This window comes from Mauremys reevesii, linkage group 1, assembly GCF_016161935.1.
Source record: "Mauremys reevesii isolate NIE-2019 linkage group 1, ASM1616193v1, whole genome shotgun sequence".
Classification (NCBI taxonomy): Eukaryota; Metazoa; Chordata; order Testudines; family Geoemydidae; genus Mauremys; species Mauremys reevesii.
Window position 1 is genome coordinate 72,779,933 of NC_052623.1, and position 21,873 is coordinate 72,801,805.

Genomic DNA, 21,873 nt, shown 5'->3' on the forward strand with positions numbered 1-21,873 from the left:
CTGGGAACCTCTGGAGCTTAGAGCATAAGTCTCTAATTCAGGGGTGGGCAAATTTTTTGGCCCACGGCTACATCGGGGAATAGAAATTGTATGGCCATGAATGCTCACAAAATTGGGGTTGGGATGTGGGAGGGGGTGTGGGCTCTGGGGTGGGGCTGGCGATTAGAAGTTTGGAGTATAGTAGGAAGCTCCAGGCTGGGATCGAGGGGTTTGGAGAGTGGGATATGGGCTGGGGCAGGGGTTTGGGGCATGGGGAGAGGCTCAGGCGGTGCAGGCTCCGAGCAGCACTTACCTCAAGTGGCTTCTGGAAGCCGTGGCATGTCCCTTTTCTGGCTCCTATGTGGAGACGTGGCCAGGCGGTTCTGTTTGCTGCCCCATCCGCAGACACCGCCCCTGCAGCTCCCATTGGAGTGTGTAGGAGCTGGAGCGGGCCATGCCAGCTTCTGGGAGCCGTGTGATGTGGCCCCCAACCCTGCGACCCAGCCAGAGTGCCAGAGCGGGGCCAAGCCACATGGTGCGGCCCATAACCCAGTGCCCCGGCCAGAGCGGGGCAAACCGTGTGGTGCGGCCCCAACCCAGCACTGTGGCCGGAGCACCAGAACGGGGCTGAGACCCTGGTGCAGCTCGCGGAGTGGCTTAAAATGTCTCGTGGGCCATAGTTTGTGCACCCTTGCTCTACTGCATGAGTTAAAAGCCATCTGGCTTTTAGCTAAGTCTGTAGAGCAGCCTGATTAATCTCTCTATCTAAGTGATCTCGGTGCCACTCGATGGGACAGAGCACCACACCCAGGTGTGTGGGTTACACTACCATTCTGGTGTTATGGAACTTCTTTATTTTCTGATTTGTGACATTTCTGGAATGTACGTCTGTCATCACCTCAGTGCACCATAACTGCCAAGTTCTAGATAGCTGCTTGAGTGACATTTTTGTGAGGTGAGCCTGTGAAGTTAGCAAGTTTTCTCTGATTCTTTCTTTTCCCCCAGCTAATAATGCTGATACTTCTATTTGAGGATTTAAAGTACCTTCACCTATTTATATAAGTTAAGTGTTGTTATCCCTATTTTACTCGTCGTGCGTAAATTGAGGCATCAAAAGGAGACTTTCTCAAGATACTACAGTGAATCAGAGACCATGGTGGGAATGGAAGCCAAGAGCCCTGATTCCCAATCCTGTATGTTAGCCACATGACCATCCTTCCCCAATTTGTACTTAGGAGTACTTACCTATCTATCCAAACTCATCCATCTTTTTTCTTCAACATTATCTCTTGCTTTGCCTGTCACCAGCTGTTTCCTTTATCCCTCTTTTCCCAATAGTCACACTTCCTTCTGTCATTTCCATCTCTGAATTTCTTTGTAACCTGTCTGGTCCTGTTACTCTCACACCATGGCCAATTTCTGCTAGTGGAATGTGCCGCTTCTCAAAGCTGGGAAGCAGCAGTGCTGCCCATCTTTGCCAGGAAACAACAGTTCCTCCCCACTGTGCTCTACTGAGAGGTACAATGGGAAGGAGTGAGCCAATCCAGGGAAAGGTGAGAAGGGGATGTGTATGAGAAAGCCTTGTCTGGCTGCTCAAGAATAGCTTCTAGCAGTAAGGTGAGGAAATACTTCCTTACTGCCAGTAGTCCTGCTCATGAGTGACAGGTCAACTGGCATGGATGAGAAAGTGAAAGCAGAGCCAAATGTATGACTGTAACTCCATACAGGTAACACTTGGCATATATGGTACATCTGCCCTTTCCTATCCTTTATTTATTACCAAGTAACCATTGTATTAGAATACTACTAGATGAGGATTCTGTCAAGCCTGAGTGCTCTTCAGTGCCTGTCAGCTTTTCCCAGCTTCTAGTTTAACACACTTTGTTGTTTCTCTGTGTCAGTAGTCTAGTCTAGTTTGGTTGAGGTGGAGACCATCCCTCCTGCATAGGTAATTCCTTTCCCCAAAATTTTCCATAATAAATTGAAAACCATTCTCTCTACCCTACTATATTATCCATGCATCCAAAATCCCACAGATGCTCTCAGAAATTTTTCACATGATATCACAATGCACGGTGCCTCTGGAGATTCCAGCCCAAAGTTTCTTCTCCAACAAAACTCATGCCCAGAGCAAGGAAACAAAAGCAAGTCAACCACCAAGATATATCAGTGGGCCATAGGCAAAACGCCCTCGTGTCCACCCCACAGGCCTCCCTGCATCCTGCTCCCAACTGGCTCCCCCTTGAGGGCACTCACCACCTCCCCATACTTGTAACAGGTCTTGAGACTGTCATTGAGTGAGTCCTTTGGGCAAAGCAGAGAGGATACAGGCTTCAGGAACTCAGGGGAGGCCAGGCAGGCCCCCTGGGAGGGAACTCTGGTGCAGAAGGTGCTCCCATGGCAGTGTGCTTTTTCTTCTTGTGGAGATACTGGTGAACTTTCCCCACACACAACAGGTGATTTATTGATAAGAACAAAAATTATTTTAAAAAATGATTAAAAGCACAGAGAAAATGGAGTAAAAAGAAGAAACTGCTTAACATGCCTAGGTTTACACAATGAGTGAGCTAAACTAGGTAAGGCTTTTTGAGCTTATATTACAGAAAAGAAACACTGTTTTTGAACATGAAAGTAATCTGTTCCCATCCCATTCTGTCCCAAGAGAACCTCACTTCTCTGTATTCAAAGACCCCTCTTCCCTTCACGCTAGGTCTACTTGCCTTTCCTGACACACCTCATCATCTAGGACAGCCACCTCCCATTCTCCAAGCCAGTTTTCTCCCAGTTACCTATATTCACACACAGTAGGGTTTTAGAATTGCTGCTTTCTCTACACACAGTTTTTGCATGGATTCATCTATATTTAGAAATCAATATAGTAAAATCAGTGTGAAAACTGTGTATAGACAGGGCCTAAGTCTTTTGCCCACTTAGGTTTGACCCTGCATACCTCCATCACAGTGTGGTGGCAGGGTCAAAATTGAGTGAGCTGCACTGTGACCTCATGCATGGGGGTTGCAGTGCTGCTCAGGTCATGAAGGAGAGGCCATTGGGCCAAACCTGAGATTACTTTGTGTTCCAAACCACAGTGTTTCTTTTCAGTAACATAAGCTTAGAAAACCATACCTAGTTTAGCCCACTCGAAGTGTAAATCTTGACGTGTTAAGCAAACAGTTTCTTCTTGTCTTTATTTTCTCTATGCTTTTAATAATTCTTATTCTTATAAAGAAACCATCTGCTATGTATGGGGAATAGTCACTAGTATCTCCTCAAGGAGAAAAGGCACAATGTATAAGAGGAGTGCAGGAGGCAAAAGAGATTGCAGAACCTAAAACCACTGCTCTTATCTTGGTCAATAAGACATGAACAAAGGTATCCAGTCCCAGGAAAGTGCTGTGGTGGGCAAAAACCTCTGGACACATCAACAGAACCAGGAACAAGATAAGAGTTGGCAGGAGGGTAAGGTAACAGGCATACAGTTATTATACAATAAAACAATTATTTGCAAATTTCCGGACTTCATTAAAAAATAAAATATTTGTTTCCCTTTGTCACAATATGAATACATTTGGCCTATAAACATAATTTTAAACTATCCCTGGGACTTTAACAATTCAATCTACACATTGTCTCCCTTTCACTACATTGTATTGGACCTACTCAGATTATTTCTTAAAGGGTGATTGTAATGTTTACCTAGTAACATTAAACTCATAGATTTTGAGGCCAGAAGGGACTACTGTAATCATCTAGTTTGACCTCCTGCACATTGCAAGCCACAGAACCTCACCCACCCACTTCTGTAATAGACCCATTACCTCTGGCTGTTAGTGAAGTCCTCAAATCATGATTTAAAATTTTCAAGTTACAGAGAAGTCACCATGAACACTAGTTTAAACCTGCAAGTGACCAGTGCCCTGTGCTGCAGAGGAAGGCAAAAAAACCCTAGGGTCTCCGCCAATCTGACTCAGGAGAAAAAATTTTCCCAACCCCAAATATGGTGATCAGTTGGACCTAGAGCATTTTGGCAAGGCAAGACCCAACAGCCAGACACCTGGGAAACAATTCTTTGTAGTAACTCATAGCCCTCTCCATCTAGTGTCCCATCTCCGGCCACTGGGGATATTTGCTATTAGCAGTTGCAGAACTGCTACGTTATAGGCAGTTTCATCATACCATCCCCTCCATAGATGTATCAAGCTCAGTCTTGAAGCTAGTTAGGTTTTTTGCCCCCTCTGCTTCCCTTGGAAGGCTGTTCCGGAACTTCACTCCTCTGATGGTTAGAAACCTTCATCTAATTTCAAGCCTAAACTTGTTGATGGCCAGTTTATATCCATTTGTTCTTGTGTCAACATTGGTGCTTCACTTAAATAACTCCTCTCTCTCCCTGCTATTTATCCATCTGATATATTTATAGGGAGCAATCATATCTCCCCTCAGCCTTCGTTTGATTAGACTAAACAAGCCAAGCTCTTTGAGTCACTTCTCATAAATCAGGTTTACCATTCCTCTGATCAGGGGCGGCTCTAGGAATTTCGCTGCCCCAAGGAGGGCGGCACGCCGCGGGGGGCGCTCTGACGGTCGCCGGTCCCGCGGCTCCGATGGACCAGCTGCAGGTGTGCCTGCAGAGGGTCCGCTGGTCCCACAGCTCGGGTGGAGCATCCGCAGGCGCGCTGGGGTCTAGAGCCGGCCCTGCCTCTGATCATCCTAGTATTCCTTCTCTGCACTGTTCCAGCTTGAATGCATCTTTCTAATAATGTCTCTGAATTAATTAACATGAAAACTACCTTGTCATCCTCAAACAATGAAACTCTGAATCAGAATCCTTTCAAGCCAATCTGTAACCATCTTTTACAGTCGATTTTGTTAATCTGAAAATGTGAGGTAGGATTTCTTCCAGAAGTATTAGTAGTATGGACTTTTAGTTCCTTCAGTCCCCTTTGCTGCAGACTGCTGCAAATGTTGACATTTAAAGTAATTTGTAATTTAAAAACAGTGTAGACATGCTGACTTAGAAGTTAAACAGTTATTTTTGTTTTTCAAAGTCTGTGATGGAATTGTTCAGATGTCAGATATGGGAGAACTAGCAAGTAGAGTCTCATATGTGAATTAGATGCATAAAACAGAAGAACCGCATTGTCCTTGCTCGTTCCCAATACCTTTCACTCTGAAGCTCTGGCCTTATCTACATGGGAAAATTGACCAGAACAGAACTATTCCAGAATAGCTCCAGATATGGACAATATATTCTGGAATTTGTTCTGGAATAATTATTCTGATATGTGATTATATAGGGTAAGTGCTAAAGATAGGAAGCTGCCTATATAAAGGTGGCCTCTTGTCCCATGTCCACCGTATTTACAATATAATAAATATGTGACTAGTCAAACAAACTGAGCTACAGTTCTAATATTTTTAGACTTAAAGAGCGAATGCATAGTATTATACAATCCAATCATATTTCACTTGTCATCCTTGTGCCTATTGTAATTTCTACTCAATAGTGCTTGTGGGGATATACTTGTCAGATTATCTTTAGTTGTGATTGAAGTAGAGAAAAATTGGCCTGTATTTCTAAAGATGAACTCTGCTATTGTACAGCTGTTTGTTCTAAACTTGAAGGTTATATAAATCACATTCATACATCTTCTCTCTCATTTATGTGAATCATGTCTTTGCAAATGTTAGTGATTTTAAGTGCCACAGTAATCTAAAATGGCATTGTTCAACAAAGTTTGGAAAGTTGCTTGATTTTACTTTGTTTGCAAATGACAGTCGTTCTTGACTTCTGGTAATATTTTGAAGCACAGACCAAACCTTGTTTCAATAACTACATATTAGGTGGACAATAACAAATGAAATGCAGAAGCATCCCTGTGTCTGCATAACATTATCAGCATTCATGAGAAGCTAATAAGGTCTATTTTGAACATCCTAATTGGAGTTCTGTGTACTCTGTGTACTGTGAACTAAGATGTCTGGGTGATTGCTAAGAACTTGATTGTTCCTTGTGCTGATAACTAACAGGAGATTTTAATATTCTAAGCTCCTACTAGATGGGCAATTTACTGCATTTTATCTTGGTTCAGTTTTAAACTGTAGCAGTTTGTCATCTCAAGGGAAAAAATAATACTAAACATCTGCACCAATGACATTTAAAACCTCTGTATTCTTGACTTTGATTTATACAATAGCCAATTTATGACAATCATAGGAATGCACAGGCCTTTCACAAAAGCCAGGTATAAAAATACCCAAGAGGGGATCAGAGATTGGATTGGAAAGAATGCAAAACTACTATTTAACTGCTGTATGCCTGCTATTTAATCCTGTATGCAGGATTTAGCTTGTGGCTCTACAGTAGGATTGGGAAGTAGAAAAGGTCAGACTAGATGACCCCAAGGTCCAGAATCTATGAAGGGGGTGAAGGTGAAGATGGAGAAAAATAATTGGGAAATGATACTTTTTGAATATCTATTTTAAAGGTTCCTCTGCAGTGTTGTAGCTGTGTCTGTCCCAGGATATTAGAGAGACAAGGTGGGTGAGGTAATATATTTTACTGGACCAACTTCTGTTGGTGAGAGAGACAAGCTTTTGAGCTTCACAGAGCTCATCTTCAGGTCATGGAAGATCTGGATTCGTTGGTCCCACTGCCTCCAGGGCTGACCTTACCCACTTTTTGGTCGGTGACAACTGACTGCTGGTCTCCACAGGAGCTGTATACATCCTTCAGTGTGGCCAGTCCACTATCAAGGCCTGAAGCCTGGGTTCCAACAGTCAGGTGAATCTGACCCAATATGTTAATCAATGGTGTAAGGAAGAGAGTACAAAAATCTCCAACTTTCATAACTGAACTGTGACTTTGAAATCAGACGCTTTCAGAAGAAAAAGCAATTTCTGTGGATTATATTAGTGATACTAGCCTTGCCTGCTGAGAGGGAGAGGAAAAAACCCATCATGAAATAAAAATGTCAGAAAATAACTAGTACACAAAGCCACTTGTACAAAATTAAAATGAGCTGAATCATGCTTGCACAGTGCAGTGGTAGTTTTCAGCCTTCAGAAGACTGTGGTGTCTCTCTTGTTCCCACAGCAGCAGTGAGCTCACAATATATGTGAAAGAGTGCCATTCTTATTGTATACGAGCAACCCCAGTGATTAATTTAAAGAGCTATACTGATAGCTCTGTTCCTGTTTCGAAGGATGATTAACACTTTTACACTATCAGCAAGCAAGATAGAGACTTGTAAGAAACTTGTAAGCAGGGTCTGAATGAGGTCTCCCCTGACATCTAAGGATGAACTTGGGAGAAAAGATTTCAGGAATGGACTGAGTTTGAATAAACACACCTACTCTGCCTAGGTATGCAGCATCATGGAGCTGCTTTGCCAAAGTGATCAATTTTGCCTTTGTTGCTGCTGACTCCACCTGGCAGAAGGGTTACAGATTGATATAATTAAAAAGTCTCATATTCAAACAGTTTGTTAAAAAGGGGTTGTCAAGACCGGCTGGAAACCATTCTGATAACCAGATGCTGATTTTTCTGCTCTCTACTTGTTGTGGTGTTTTTACAAGTTTCTGTTACAAAATAGACATTATGAAGAATTAATAAAGAGAAATTAGAAGGGCATGTCTGTGACCTTCCCCCTCTTGTTATCTGGACTGATGATCTGCTAGGTCACTCCAATCCTTTACTCTGGGAGCCAGCCTTACCCTGCTCTGCTCTGAGACCCTCCACTCCTGGGCTGTTCACACACAGCCTCTGGCATATAAGCTGCTCCTTCGATTGTGCAACCGAATGACACTAGCCAATATCTCCAGTTCCAGACACAACCCTAGGAACCTCTGACTTTCAGTGTCCAGTTATGCCCGCTGGATGCTGCAAGTTTATATGAGTTTGTCAGTTTAACAAAGAAATTGATATGTACCAGGCAGGAGCGGCGCCAGAGTTTCTGGCACCCTGGCAGAATTCGGGGGGTGGCATTTTGTGTACTCCCCACGGAGCGCGCGGGAGCTTCCGGCTCCACTCCCATTGCGCCACCGAACAAGGACCCTCCGCCGAAATGCCGCAGGCGACAGCGGCAGTCATTGAGCTGCTTAATTGCCTGCCTCTGTTTTCCGTGGCATGTCGGCAGAAGGGCCTTCTTCGGTGGAGCAACGGGAGCGGAATCGGAAGCTCCCGTGCGCCCCGTGGGAGCGCACAAAATGCCGCCCCCCGAATCCTGGCGCCCTAGGCGACCACCTAGGGTCGCCTAATGGAAGTGCCAGCCCTGGTACCAGGCTTGTTATCCCAAGGGGAGTCTCTGACACACTTCAAAGTAAACACACTGCTTCAGGCAGAATAAACAAACAGATTTATTAACTACAAAGATAGATTTTAAGTGATAAGTCAAAGCACAACAAGTCAGATTTGGTCAAATGAAATAAAAGCAAAACACATTCTAAGCTAATCTTAACACTTTCAGTGCCCTTACAAACTTAGATGCTTCTCACAACACGCTGGCTGGTTGCTCTTCAGCCAGGCTCTCCCCTTTGATCAGTGCTTCAGTTGCTTGATGTGGTGGCTGTAGATGTAGGTGGAAGAGAGAAGAAGGGCATGGCAAAGGTCTCTCCCTTTTATCATGCTCTTTCTTCCCTCTTGGCTTTGCCCCACTTTTAGAGTCAGGTGAGCATTACCTCATCGCAGTCCCAAACTGACCAAAGGAAGGTGGGTGACTTACCTGAGAGTCCAACAGATGCTTTGTTGCTGCCTAGGTCAGCCTTTGTTTCTGTGAAGCTGGGCTGGGTTTGTCCCATACATGTCCTGATGAGGTGTGAACTGCCCCTCTGCTCTTGGAGAGTTTTTCCTGGGCCTTTTATAAGCCATGAGGACACATTTTCAGCTTCATAACTACATATACATGAAATTAAAACCTATAACATTACTGTAACAACAATTACTATAACATCACTATAACAACAATGCTCAGTGCATCATAGGGTGACCAGATGTCATGATTTTATAGGAACAGTCCCGATATTAGGGGCTTTGTCTTATATTGGCACCTATTACCCCCCACCTCCTGTCCCGATTTTTCACACTTGCTATCTGGTCACCCTAGTGCATCATGAGCCTTCCGAAGACACCCAACATGACAAACTTTGCATTGGATACCACACAATCATATAAGGATGAACATAGGGGTGCTGGGTGTTCCCCTGAGGTACAGAATGTCACAGTGTCCTTGGAATTATTTTGAATTTAGAATATTTACTGCAGTGTACTGCCTATTTAAGGCTACCGAGGGAACACCCCAGGGCTAGCACTACTCCTTTCCAGGATTTTCTTCTTAAGATATACCTGTAGGACAGTGGTTCTCAAAGCCGGGTCTGCTGCTTGTTCAGGGAAAGCCCCTGGCGGGCTAGGCTGGTTTGTTTACCTGCCGCGTCTGCAGGTTCGGCCAATCGTGGCTCCCACTGGCCGCGGTTCGCCTCTCCAGGCCAATGGGGGCTGCGTGAAGTGGTGCGGGCCAAGAGACATACTGGCCGCCGCTCCCCCTCAGCCCCCATTGGCCTGGAGCGGCAAACCGAAGCTAGTTGGAGCTGTGATTGGCCGAACATGCGGACTCGGCAGCTAAACAAACCATCCCGGCCCGCCAGAGGCTTTCCCTGAAGAAGAACCACTGCGGTAGGACATGGAATGCCATCGCTGAGTGGAAGGAAGTGGTCTCTGGGAGGCAGTAGGGGGAACATTCTAGAATGCTGACTTTGTTTTGGTCTTGAGATCAGAGTGCTGCAAGTAGGGTGGGTTGGAACTCCTTTCAAAGATGCATGATTAAACTGGCCCCTGGCAGTGCCAGCCAGGCCCCCATCTCAGAATCAGAAGAGCTGGACAGCCAATCTCTAGTCGTAGCTTTGGAAAGGTGAGTAGAGGAGTATAAGAGTCCTACTTTTTCCACAGTCAGACTGAGACCTGCATGGAGTTAGGGCAAGTAAGCCTTTCATCTTCATGTTTTCCTTTTCCTTTTCTTTCAAACCTATGCTAGTTTGGTTTTTCTTAGACCAAGGGAAAGAGGTTAGGCAGGGAAAAAGAAAATGTGTGGGTTTTGTTTTTATAGGACATACCTTTTAATGTTTGAGTTGCCATGAGCAGGCTTAAAAATGAGCAAGCCGGGTGGGCTGATTTTGTTGTTCATGCATTGGAAGTGTGTGCCTGTTTTATTTGGCTGGCCATAGATAAACAAACCGATGAAGCCAATGCCAAGAAAAGCCTTTGCATGATGTCACTTGAAGTATATTGAGTCAATTAATTATGATGGACAAGGCCACCTTGATAGCCCATATACCTGGGTCCAAAGCATGGCTGATAGCTACTAGTGCAACTAACCTGAAAATAACAAATGCTCTTGCAAGCTCATTAACTATATGAGCTTCTTAAGAAGTGGGGGTGGGGTGGGGAACTAAAGGACATGCCTTCTGTAAGGGATTGGTATGTAACTCTCAATACTGGAAAATACTTGATAATGAATAAAGAGATCATATACCTGAAGAAGATACATTTCCTAACTGGTGAAGTCTTTTAAGAAGAGCTCTGGTGGCAAGACACCCCTTCCAGAGCTTCAGCTGAGGATGCATGATAGACCTGTACCCCTTCCAGAAATCTCCCTCCCATCCAAACCTAGCATCATTTTTCCTGCCTCCCTTCCTCAAGTCATTCCTTCCTGCCCAGGCCACAGGCTGTCTTGATACTCTCCTTTCCACCCATTCCAACCAATCCTCACATCTTTGACATCCGCACTCCCTTCTATGTAGGCTTGCCTGCCCCACTTTAATCACCCTGGATGGCATTAGGGAGGGGGCCCATTCTCCAAGGCACTTAAGGGAGTGCTAGATATCTGCTTTCCCTACACTGGACATGTAGGAGTGGGAGTTGTCAGGTAAATGCTACTATTCATAGAGTCTTCTGGGAGTGATAGGAAAAAATGCATCTACTGCCTATTTCTACCACTTTGGAGACAAAAAATCCTCGCAGACTTGCAAGGATGCATGGGTCTTTTACTTGTACATGGAAGCAGGAGGTAGAACATATGGTTTTCAATTGACTGGGAGAGGTTGCTATCATGGGAAGGGGCAGATTTGGGTTGCAATCCAGTTACCCGCGCAAAATGCTCTGAAAGAAGGGTTTGAAAGCCAAGGAAACAAGCTTCAAGAAATTCTGTTCAACATCAGACCCAAAATAGAGACAGTCCAGATTGGGATCTCTGAATCCAATCCCTCTTTCCGCAAAATGTGAAGATTAAGACAAGAGGGAGGTGTCATTTAGCTCATATCTAAAGATGGTAACTCTGACTCTAATTTCACCCCAGTTTTTCACCAGTGTAACTTGATATATGTCTTAAGTAGAATTTATGTAGTGCATAGGCTTTTGCTGGCCCTTTGCACAGGCATGAATGTTACTCATTGCACACAGCTACTGAATATGCACCCAAATTGGTGCAAGTTATGTTACTTGACTACTTACAGCTGTTTTATGACCATCTTAGTTTACTTATTGTGATTGCAGATTATTAAATTCTGTTTGAAGTTGAATCTAATTCCAATTGACATAACCCAACCCCCTTTTTAAGTACAGTACAGGGACAGCGCTAGGGGGACTTGCGGGAGCCTTATCCACCCCAAAAATTCTTAGCCCCCCTCCCCCCCTGTAGCCACCCTTCCCACTATTAGCCCCAACATTATACAGGAGTAAGGGTAGCATGGTATGGTATTGCCACCCTTACTTCTCTACTGCTGTTGGCGACACCGCTGCCTTTAGAGCGGGGTGGCCAGAGAGTGGTGGCAGTTGGTTGCTGCCTTCAGAAGTAAGGGTGGTATCTGCCCACAAGCTGTATAGCGCACTGTCCCCCAGTTTTCTGTCTAGGCCACTTTAGTCCCTGCACTGAGAAGAGTCTGGCACTACCCCTGGTACAGTATCTTAAATATACAAAAAAGCTTTGATGAGAAAGGATGATAGCAAGCAGAGGAGCCTTATCTGGCCAAATTCAAGACAACAAACTGCCTTGCAGAAGAAAATGTGCTGTCTATGAAATACAGTTTATTAACAAAACTGCAAAAATTAAATGACTATCTCAACTTTCATAAGGACATGCTGCTCTAAACGTCACTATGCGGTTGCTGAAAGGCAGTCAAGCATGGCTGAAGTCCTTATTGTGGGCAGTAAATCTAGATTAAATTCAAGTCCATTTACTGGTTCTATATTTAATAAAAGCTGTTGACATTAGTGTCACTAAATGGTTTGTGCTGTACCGTGTTACAGTTTAGACCACCTGATGGGAAAGTTCAGATATTAGTGCTTGGAAATCACACAGTGTAAACTGATTATTTTTAACTTCACTAATACAAAGTGTTAAAGGTTTTAGAGGAGCACATCTTCTCAGCAAGTAAAGTTGTTTTTAAAAAATAGTGGTTGTGCTATGATCATGGTCTGAGGGTTAGATTTGATGTCTGCTGTACCTACTCCACTTATTCTAGTTACCTGTGCCACGTGGTGCTGACCTGAGGAATGGCACTAACTGCTTTTAAAGCAACCAATTAATGAATAAAACTAATTTAAAAAACCTATTACTACTAATAGGAGGTGTAGGTATTTACATTTTTTAAATGGGATCCTGTACTGCATTAAAATATATGGTTCTAAACCCTAAATTGAAGGAATAGTGAATGTTTGTGCCTGGATGTCATTCTCCTTAAATGAGGCACAGACAGTTAGATGACTTTCATTGCTGCCAGCTGTCAATGCACTTGAGAAAAGCTGAGCTGCTCATATGATGGAGACTGCACAAGAAGCTTGCTCCCTGAACACATCACAATTGGTAGCAGAGAATTACTGAATTAAATAAAATAGATGTGTGTTTACTCTCTTCTAGAAATCCTTCTAGCCAAAAACAAGCTGTCTGGGTTTTTTCCTAAGGAGAACTTTTTGTACTGCAGTATGTTAACCAGTCTTTGAAGCCACTAAGTCTCATAATTACATAGATCTAGATAGAGGTAATATAAAGCAGCTTTGCAAAAATATGCTTGCCCAATTGCCTGGGACAAGTAACTTTTTTTGACAGGCAAGTAAAATATTTTTGGCTTTTGTTGTAATTTGTCATGGTAAATAGACATTCAGGCCAGAATTTTGAATTTAGGCATGCACAGGTGTGAGCGTACATAGAATGTACTTAATTTATGGATCTGAATACCCAGTGTGCATTTAGAAATCAGGTATTTATACTGCACTTTGCCAGTTACCCACACTATGAGTGTTTGTGTGCATAAATTAAAAATACACAATTGTATATAGCTAATTATGAAAAATCTGGCCCATATGTTTTATTAACCCACTTCTGTTCCTCCTCATTAAACATGGTTGCTCTCAGTATTCAGTGGGAAATTAGCTGAAAGCAGTAAAAAGAGGCAAGTGAAGACAAGTTAAAGCAAAGTAGTTACAACAAAGAAGAGTGGTTAATTTTAAACTCACCCTGTACATTGTTCATATAATATATGGTGGCTGAGGAGGCCTGGACAACTGTGTTTAGTTTGTATGTGTCCCTTTAAGACCCCGATGCCAGCCAACTGATACATTGGAAATACTTAGATTAGATAGGTTTTGAGCACTGTAGAGATTAGAAGTTTTAATGCAGATGCCTATTTGAAGAACAAATGCAATCCTAACAAGGAAGCAAGGGATGAACATCTTGTATGATTTGTGAAGTGTGTAGAGCTTTCAGTCTGTTTCCCCCCACCCACATGCATCAGTAATTGTTTTGTCACTGAAATACAGAGCCTGATGCAGTGTAAATCAGCCTAGCTCTTTGAGGATCTAGCTCATACTGTTGTTCCAACATGGTTCAATATCCATTGTCCTGAAGGCAGGGCTGGATTAACTCATCTCTGGACCCTAAGCAAAAACTCCTCATGAGCACCTCTCCCCCACACCAGGGCTCCCTACTGCCCTCTCGTGGCTGGCTTTTCCATGCGGCAACTCACCGCAGCTCTCCATGTTTGTAGCAGCTCTTAAGGTCATCACTGAGCTAGTCCTGCAGGGAGAGCAGAGGGGCCCTGGGCTGCTGGAAGCTAGGGGGAGCCCCAGTACAGGAGCCAGTCCCACGGCAGCAGCGAGGAGGAACACTGTCAGCCACCCCACTGCCCATTCAGGTTTGGCACCGTGACTCTCTAATGATGAGAGGGGGTGGTGAGATCAAAATTGAGTGACTGGCCATTGCAATCTGGTTCATGGGGGTCATAGCACCGCTCAGGTTTAGCCCTGCCACCCCCATGTCATGATGTAGGAGCCATAGGGCCAAACCTGAAGGGGGCAGTCAGTACTGCTTCCTCTTGTCACTGCCATCTGACCAGCTACCTGAATCAGACCAGCCAGAGTTCAGGATGCCCCCTCCTGCCCACAAATTGGGCCCCATGCACATGCTAAAATTTCCTATGCCTTAATCCAGCCCTGCCAAAAGGTGTAAGTGCTGCTCTTAAGAGTGTTTGTATCTGTGCATCCTGGGACATATGAACAATCATTCCATATAGCCATACCAACATGTTTTTGGAGCAAGGAGTTTTGGGAAGCTTCTAACCTAGACATCCCCGTATCCCTGTCCAAACAAGGCAAATCATTCTGACAATTGCTTAATATTCTGCTTAATTTTCTCAGCTGTAGCTAGAGTTACCACTATTTCCAATAGGGATGTCTACCCAGAAGAGCTATTTATCCTACTGATGGTGTGATAGGGTATATAGACACTCACACTGACAAGGAAGGTGCCAGAAAGGCCCTAGGGGCACGGCTAGCCTCACGCATCTGGACCTGTCCATCATGTATGGTAGGGAGGAAACTGCAGTCAGCTGGTGGGGAAGGAGTAGGATTTTTCTAAGTGGGATACTCTTGGAGTCACAGAGGGAATGACCAGCTTGGAGTTCTCCCCCCAGACCTATGGAGAGTGCAGCAAACTCTCAGGGTAATCCAGAGAGATTTATGAAGGCCTGCAAAGGGCAGGGCCTCTTGCAAGTTGTAAGGAGATGGGGCCTGTGCTGAAGACACCCACTCTAAGTAACTGGGTGGGTCAGGTTCTCCCACTTTCTGAGTGTAAACTTCAAGGGGACTCCTCTACATACGGCTTGAGAGGAAAGATTGCCTAGCCATGGAAAAGTCTGAGAGAAAGGTGGTTGAATATTAAGGATGGACAGAAAGAGCAATATAGACAATTTCACCTGTTGAAATGAAGAGGTCACTAAGTACCCAAGTTCCAGGCCATTCTTATGCTACCTTTGTATATTTTCAAGTTAATAATTTCAAAATTATTCAGATTACATTCCATGCTTATGTTATCGTCTCTTGTACAATGCGTTCTTAAAAGATAAGTTAAATATCAACCAATAATATTGCTTAGCCACACATTGCTAAATGCTGGGTTGCTCAGCTTGGCAACTCTCTTGCTCCCCTGCCACACACCTATTAAATGAGGTGGTTTTTAATCCACCCCCTCCTTTCTTTTTCTTGAAAGAATATTTTGATTCCTGTCATGGTCTATTTATTTAGTATAGTATCTATTTATTTAGTATAATATCTAAGCACCTCACAATCATTAGTGGATCTTTACCTTCACAATACACTTGTAGTATAGAAAAACACTACTCATTTTCCAGGCGGGAACTGAGGTACAGGGTAGATTAAGTGACGCATCCAAGGTCACATAAGGAATCTGTTCCTGAGCCAGGAACTGGAGCCAGGAACTGAACCCAGGTCTCCAGTCTCATTCCAGTGCCCTACCCACATGTTTTCTACTCTTTGAAGGCTCATAGAAGACTAAAATCACTTGGCTGCACCCGCTCAGTACGTAACAATTCTCAAATAGAGCGGGCACTGAGAACTAAGAATCAGACTGATTAAATTCCTGTGACCTACCTTTGCATATTTAGTACTTTGCTTTTGTAGCTATGTACTCATGAAGCAATACAAATTTGTGCTGAATAAAAAACTGCAGTGGCAATCTGTGCCAGACTGTATCTGGCAAAGTACAATTAGGGTGACCGGATGTCCTGATTTTATAGGGACAGTCCTTATATTTGGGGCTTTTTCTTACATAGGTGCCTATTATCCCTGCCCCCTGTCCTGATTTTTCATAATTTCTATCTGACCACTCTAAGTAAAATATTTGTGATTATACAAGAAGCTTGCACATGTAATAGAAGAGAGCAAGCTAGTATAGGGACTCAGAGAGGTAGGTGACAAGGTTAGGTTGTTGGCAAGGAAGATGTTAATAGCCTCATTTTCATAGTGTAAAGGGGCAGATCGTGCTTATTACCATACTATCTGAGAACCTTACAACATTAATGATTTTTTTCCCTTACAGTACCCATTCAGTGCCGAGAATGATCCCCATTGTAAGATGGGGAGGTGAGGCACAGAGATTAAGACAAAGATGTTAAGTGACCAGTTATTTTAGGTATCTCCAATTCTTGGTGCCCCACTTGAAACAGTTTAAATAGGCCTGATTTTTCAGAAAGTGCTCTATGCTAACTCTCTGCAAATCAGGCCTTTTAATGTATTGTACGTTGCGGCCCCCAAAACAGAGATACTCAATCATTTGATGCTTTTTGAAACTCTAGCCTAAATGGGTTGTCTAAGGTCACACAAAGTGTTCGGCACACCAGATCTCCTGAGTCCATAATTGTCCTTAGCTGGCTCTGTTCAAGGAATGCATTGGCTGTACTGGGGACTCAAGAGGGATTCCATTCCCAAGAGATGTTCCCGCTACTGTAGCAGAAGCATATTGGCTGAGTACTGTGGAGAAGCTTGTAAATGCTCAGAGCATAAACAGATAAATGTCATCCCCCATGATTGTCAATTGTACTTCTTTCTTGAGCATGATGTTAAATATTTTAACAGTGATTTTAATATATGGCTCAGAATCCCCATTTACATTTGGTCTATGAGGTGGAGTCCTATCTGAATACCATGCACTGAAGTGCTAGTGTGTTGACACCTGCCTTTTTGCATATCACTGGCATATGAGTGACCGAGATTAGGAATGGCAAATTTGTTTGGAAAAAATAAAATCAACCCCCTATTTTCATCTCTCTGCCAAAACAAATATAGGACATTTTTTCCATGTCCCAGTACTGATCTCCCCTATTTCCTGACTCTTCAGATAGCTGTAGTTTGTACTCTTGCCACACCACTCTGACAATCTACCCAGTTTCTTTCCCAGTGATCCTCCAGTCTTGCTCCATCCCCATGAAATTTTCCTAAGGAGCAGAAGTAAGGAAGCTAGGAGCAGCATAGTTTAAGTTGAGAATATAGAACCTTATTTAAAAATAAGGTAAGAAGGCTCATAAAATGAAAGCCACCTTGCTTAATTGCATGGTATTTAGTACTTGTAATTATTAGGCCTTTGGCACAGATAATGTCTAGGAACAATCAAAATACAGACTATGAAACATGCATATATTAGTAGCATTGGTATCGTGTGGTCATGACAGATAAAGTCCTTGTAAAAGTACATTTTGTTCCTTTTGTAATGATTTCAGTTTTAAAATTATATTGTTTTTATGCAGCTATATTTAGTCATTCCAAGTGTGAATATCCATAGCTTGTTCAAGTGTGTTCTCCTTCACTTAATTTCTTATCACTGACAGCAGTCTAAACACTTGTCTCAATTTTCAGATCAAAGCTGATGAAATCCAGATCTCTAAAGAACTGAATTGCCTCATGTATTTTTGTTCATCACAAAGAAAATAAACAAAACCAAAACCAGAACAATCATTTAAAGTGTGTTAGATATTTTAGTAGCATCTCGTCCACTGCAAGCAAATTTTCCTTTTCTAACATCTCTGCTTTGCTCTTTTCTTACTCTGTTGAGTTCATAAAATGGTTAATTTATTAATTCTTGTCTCATGCATGCACTTTTGCTCAGTAATGGGGCAAGAATGCCTGCACTGAGTAACTTACTAATTACTGAGGATCCACCGTGATGCTTTGCAGGAGTGCCAGGGAAGCACTTGTCTATGCCTGCTGTAGGTCAACTCCCCAACTCCGCTGGCCCTGGACAACACAAGCACTCCCCTCTAGGCCTACACAGGCCCCACTCTTTCGCTACAGGTTAGCGATGGGCACACTCCAATCCCCAAGCTCTCCAAGTGTCTCCTTGAAATGTTCAGCCCCTGTTCCACTGGACACTCCCAGTATTCACAGAATCACTGCTGCCAAAGAAACAGTAAGCCCAGCTTACCAGTGTCACCTCAGATCATCACTTTGCTTGACACACTGAACTTAGATTTGTTTATAGTGAAAACAAGTAAAAGTTTATTTAGCGAAATACAGAGTTCAAAGTAATGACAAGTAGAGGTATTGGAAACAAATGTTTACAGATAAAATAAAATCATAACACACATTCTAGAATCATCTAGGTACTTTGATATTTTAGAGCAGGGGTGGGCAACCTCTGGCACGTGGCTTGCCAGGGTAAGCACCTGGCTGGGCCAGTTTGTTTATCTGCCACATCGGCAGGTTCGGCCGATCACGGCTCCCACTGGCCGCAGTTCGCCGTCCCAGGCCAATGGGGGCTGCGGGAAGCGGTGCGGGCCGAGGGATGTGCTGGCTGCGGCTTCCCGCCACCCCGATTGGCCTGGGACGGCGAACTGCAGCCAGTGGGAGCCGTGATCGGCCGAACCTGCCAATGCGGCAGATAAACAAACTGGCCCAGCCAGGTGCTTACCCTGGCAAGCCACGTGCCAGAGGTTGCCCACCCCTGCTCTAAAATATCAAAGTACCTAGATGATTCTAGAATGTGTGTTATGATTTTATTTTATCTGTAACCATTTGTTTCCAATACCTCTACTTGTCATTACTTTGAACTCTGTATTTCGCTAAATAAACTTTTACTTGTTTTCACTATAAACAAATCTAAGTTCAGTGTGTCAAGCAAAGTGATGATCTGAAGTGACACTGGTAAGCTGGGCTGTACTGTTTCTTTGGCAGCAGTGATTCTGTGAATACTGGGAGTGTCCAGTGGAACAGGGGTTGAACATTTCAAGGAGACACTTGGAGAGCTTGGGGATTGGAGTGTGCCCATCGCTAACCTGTAGCAAAAGAGTGGGGCCTGTGTAGGCCTAGAGGGGAGTGCTTGTGTTGTCCAGGGCCAGCGGAGTTGGGGAGTTGGCCTGGGACAGCGAACCGCGGCCAGTGGGAGCCACGGTCTGTTGAACCTGCTGATGCAGCAGATAAACAAACTGGCCCAGCCCGCCAGGGTGCTTACTCTGGCGAGCCGCGTGCCAGAGGTTGCTTACCCGTTTTAGAGCAATGCTCACTCAAAGTCCTTTCAGGCTTGTCTGTGATCCTCTGTTCATGGGATACATTGTCAGTTTGCCTCTGTGGTGAAAGATGCAAGGTGTCTCTTTGCACTTCCAGATATATCCGAACAATCCATTGTCCTTACTCATAACATGATAAATAATTGGAGATATACCAATCTCCTAGAACTGGAAGGGACCTTGAAAGGTCATTGAGTCCAGCCCCCTGCCTTCACTAGCAGGACCAATTTTTGCCCCAGATCCCTAAGCGGCCCCCTCAAGGATTGAACTTACAACCCTGGGTTTAGCAGGCCAATGCTCAAACCACTGAGCTATCCCTCCCCCCTGCTGGTTGTATTTTCCTGTATACTCCTTCCTGGTACATTTCACAATCTTTGAATCCGCATCTGGCTCAGGAGGCAAATATGCATGAAGTGTGGGGAGACCAGAGAGGGAGTTAAGCCTCTGTTATCCCTTCCTGAAAGAAACCTGTCCAAGACATGTTACCTGCATTAAGAACATAATTTTCAGTATAGATACATAGTCCTTAAATATTAGCTGTACATACGTTTTGAAATGATTATGGCAATCAGTGAGCTGTTGGCTCTCAGTAGAAACCTTACATGCCACTCTTTATTGAATTAATATGCATATATTCAATGCAGGGGATCCCTTCAAAATCCTCTACACCCCATGTGCCCTCTGCGAATGGGCATCAAGAAGTTATTGAGTCACATCTACAACCACTGGGAGAAATTTCTGCTGGCTTCAATACTGAATTAACCAGATTTAAGAAATGATCACACTAAATGATTACAAAGATCAATTTATTGGGTTTCTTTTTTGTTGAAACAAGTTGCACCGAACAGAAACGTGTCGTACTGAAAGGTGAATTGTCAGGCTGGAAGCAGGGGCGGCTCTAGACACCAGCGCGCCAAGCAGGCGCATTTGGCTCCGTGGTGGACCTGCCGCAGGCATGCCGGGCAGGAGCTCAACCGAGCCGAGCGCCCACGCTGCTTGGGGCAGCCCGATTTCTAGAGCCGCCCCTGGCTGGAAGAAGGTTACTAGTGGAGTTCCTCAGGGATCAGTTTTGGGACCAATCTTTGGGCCCTGAAGTCCAAGCCCTGTGAGCCCAAGTAAGCTGATGGGGCCAGCTGCAGGTGTCTAGTTGCTGTGTAGATAGACCCAATAAGATCAGTGAATCTGCTCAAGAAGTAATGTTGACAGGTTGAAAAGGAACTGAAATAATAGCCTTGAGAGCTGTTAACTGCTCTACTCAACTTAAAGGGGTGTTTAACTCTAATACCTTAAATATCACTTCATTAGGCATTTAATTGCTGCTTATCTTAGAAAAACAATGAAGCTAATATATACTCCATTGTTATTGAATGCTATCTCTATTTGCATCTGTACACAGATATTGGGACATGTTATGGTTGTCACTTATTAAGATCACATGTTAAGCAACCTCTGCCCTTTCACTTCCACTGTCAGATGCTTTATTACCTTTTGAAAAATTATCTTTTAGGCTAATACTTGAACAAAGTGGTATTTTTATGTAAAGCCTTTATGGAACTAAAAACTGAACAAAGGGCTTTTTTATTAAGAACATTTTATTAAAATGTAAATACTTTATTGCTCATATACCATTTTGAAGAGAGAAAGCACTAGGTGTGTGTAAAGTTATTTCTCTGATGTGAGAGACTTCTGTGTTTAACCCTCAGTGCCTGGAGCTAGGAGACAATTTTCTTTAAATGAATCCTTTAGAAGAGACATAAGAACAGAAGAACATAAGAATGGGCATACTGGGTCAGACCAGAGGTCCATCCAGCCCAGCATCCTGTCTACTGACAGTGACCAATGCCAGGTGTCCCAGAGGGAGTGAACCTAACAGGTAATGATCAAGTGATCTCTCTCCTGCAATCAATCTCCACCCTCTGACAGACAGAGGCTAGGGACACCATTCCATACCCATCCTGGCTAATAGCCATGAATTTATCTAGTTCTCTTTCAAACCCTGTTATAGTCCTAGCCTTCACAACCTCCTCAGGCAAGGAGTTCCACAGGTTAACTGTGCGCTGTATGAAGAAGAACTTCCTTTTTTTTTTCTTTTAAACCTGGTGACCATTAATTTCATTTGGTGGCCCTTAATTCTTATATTATGGAAACAAGTAAATAACTTTTTCTTATTCACTTTCTCCACACCACTCATGATTTTAAATACCTCTATCATATCCCTCCTCGGTCTCCTCTTTTCCAAGCTGAAAAGTCCTAGCCTCTTTAATCTCTCCTCATATGGGACCCATTCCAAAACCCTAATCATTTTAGTTGCCCTTCTCTGAACCTTTTCTAATGCCAGTATATCTTTATTTGGAATACAGCAAAGCTATGCTGAGTTGATCAGACTCAAGCATAGGGAGTGGTTATGTGGCATACCAAACATCCAAAGTTACACAGACAACCTCTTCCTTTATGTACATTTACACATTACATGGCATTTGCTATACATTACACCACACATTTTTGGACTGGCATGGTTATTTTGCAGGAACCAATCCCTGCACAGCATGCTCTGTC

At 43.7% G+C, this 21,873-nt stretch overlaps 1 long non-coding RNA gene across 1 annotated transcript; it reads left to right on the plus strand.

The window, feature by feature from the left end:
• The first annotated feature begins 894 nt into the window (after positions 1 to 894).
• Positions 895 to 17,762, plus strand: LOC120396035. Its single transcript, XR_005592937.1, has 3 exons — positions 895 to 934; positions 3,340 to 3,443; positions 17,672 to 17,762. It is a non-coding gene; the product is annotated as an uncharacterized LOC120396035 (long non-coding RNA).
• Positions 17,763 to 21,873: the final 4,111 nt, after the last annotated feature.